Source organism: Arachis duranensis, chromosome 3, assembly GCF_000817695.3.
Source record: "Arachis duranensis cultivar V14167 chromosome 3, aradu.V14167.gnm2.J7QH, whole genome shotgun sequence".
Lineage (NCBI taxonomy): Eukaryota > Viridiplantae > Streptophyta > Magnoliopsida > Fabales > Fabaceae > Arachis > Arachis duranensis.
The window spans coordinates 48,491,301-48,493,522 of NC_029774.3; positions in this window are offsets into that span (position 1 = coordinate 48,491,301).

Here is a 2,222-nt window from a genome sequence, read left to right on the forward strand (position 1 = left end):
GATGATCACAATTCCGTCCACCAAGTTTTTGGCGCCGTTGCCGGGGATTGTTCGAGTTTGGACAACTAACGGTTCATCTTGTTGCTCAGATTAGGTAATTTTCTTTTTATTTTCTTTTCAAAAAAGTTTTCAAAAATCTTTCAAAAATTTTTTCTTTATTTTCGTTTTTCCAAAGAATATTTTCGAAAAAAATAATAAAAATACAAAAAAAAGCATAAAATCATGAAAACCAAAAATATTTTGTGTTCTTGTTTGAGCCTTGAGTTAATTTTTAAGTTTGGTGTCAATTGCATGTTTTTAAAATTTATGCGTTAATTTTTCGAAAATTCAATGCATTCATAGTGTTCTTCATGATCTTCAAGTTGTTCTTGGTAAGTCTTCTTCTTTGATCTTGATGATTTTCTTGTTTTGTGTTGTTTGTTGTTTATCATATGCATTTTTTGTTTGTTAGAGTCCATGCATTAAAGATTTCTAAGTTTGGTGTCTTACATGTTTTCTTTGCATAAAAAAAATTTCAAAATTATGTTCTTAATGTTCATCATGATCTTCAAAGTGTTCTTGGTGTTCATCTTGACATTCATAGTGTTCTTGCATGCATCATGAGTTTTGATTCATAATTTTCATGTTGTGAGTTATTTTTGTTGTTTTTCTCTCTCATCATTAAAAATTCAAAAATCAAAAAAATATATTTTCCTTATTTCTCTTCAAATTTTTGAAATTTTGGGTTGACTTGGTCAAAAAAATTTTAAAAATTAGTTGTTTCTTACAAGTCAAGTCAAATTTTCAATTTTAAAAATCTTATCTTTTCAAAACTTTTTCAAATCAAATCTTTTTCATTTTTTTTATTAATTTCGAAAATTTCAAAATATTTTTTCAAAAGTCTTTTTCTTAACTTTATTTCATAATTTTCGAAAATTATGCTAACAATTAATGTGATTGGTTCAAAAATTTGAAGTTTGTTACTTTCTTGTTAAGAAAGGTTCAATCTTTAAATTCTAGAATCTTATCTTTTAATTTCTTGTTAGTAAAGTAATTAATTTTAATTTTAAAAATTAAATCTATCTTATCTTATCCTTAATATCTTATCTTTTTCAAAACCACCTAACTACTTTTCCCTCTCTAATTTTCGAAAATATCTCATCCCTTTTTCAAAAATTCTTTTTAATTAATTAATTGTTTTAATTTCAATTCTATCTTATCTTTTATTTTCGAAAATCATTTAACTTCTTTTCAAATTTATTTTCGAAATTTCTTCCCTCTCCCCTTCTTCTATTTATTTATTTAGTTACTAACACTTCTCTTCACCTCTCTTCATCTTAAATCACTACCCCTACCTATTCATTCTTCTTCACTCCTATTCCCTTTCTTTCTCTACTAACATAAAGGAATCTCTATACTGTGACATAGAGGATTCCTCTTTCTTTTCTTGTTCTCTTCTTCCCTATATGAGCAGGAACAAGGAAAAAGACATTTTTGTTGAAGCTGATCCTGAACCTGAAAGGACTCTGAAGAGGAAATTAAGAGAAGCTAAATTACAACAATCCAGAGACAACCTTTCTGAAATTTTCGAACAAGAAAAGGAGATGGCAGTCGAACCCAACAACAATAATGCAAGGAGGATGCATGGTGATTTCACTAAACCAACTTCCAAATTTGATGGAAGAAGCATCTCCATTCTTGCCATTGGAGCAAACAATTTTGAGCTGAAACCTCAATTAGTTGCTCTAATGCAACAGAACTGCAAGTTTCATGGACTTTCATCTGAAGATCCTTACCAGTTTTTAACTGAGTTCTTGCAGATTTGTGAGACTGTAAAGACGAATGGAGTAGATCCTGAAGTCTACAGGCTCATGCTTTTCCCTTTTGCTGTAAAAGACAGAGCTAGAACATGGTTGGACTCACAACCTAAAGATAGCCTGGACTCCTAGGATAAGCTGGTCACGGCCTTCTTGGATAAATTCTTTCCTCCTCAAAAGTTGAGCAAGCTTAGAGTGGATATTCAGACCTTCAAGCAAAAAGATGGTGAATCCCTCTATGAAGCTTGGGAAAAAGTGTCCTTCTGACATGTTTTCAGAATAGACCATATTAGATATATTCTATTATGGTCTATCTGAGTTTTCCAAAATGTCATTGGACCATTCTGCAGGTGGATCTATCCACCTAAAGAAAATGCCTGCAGAAGCTTAAGAACTTATTGACATGGTTGCAAATAACCAATTCAT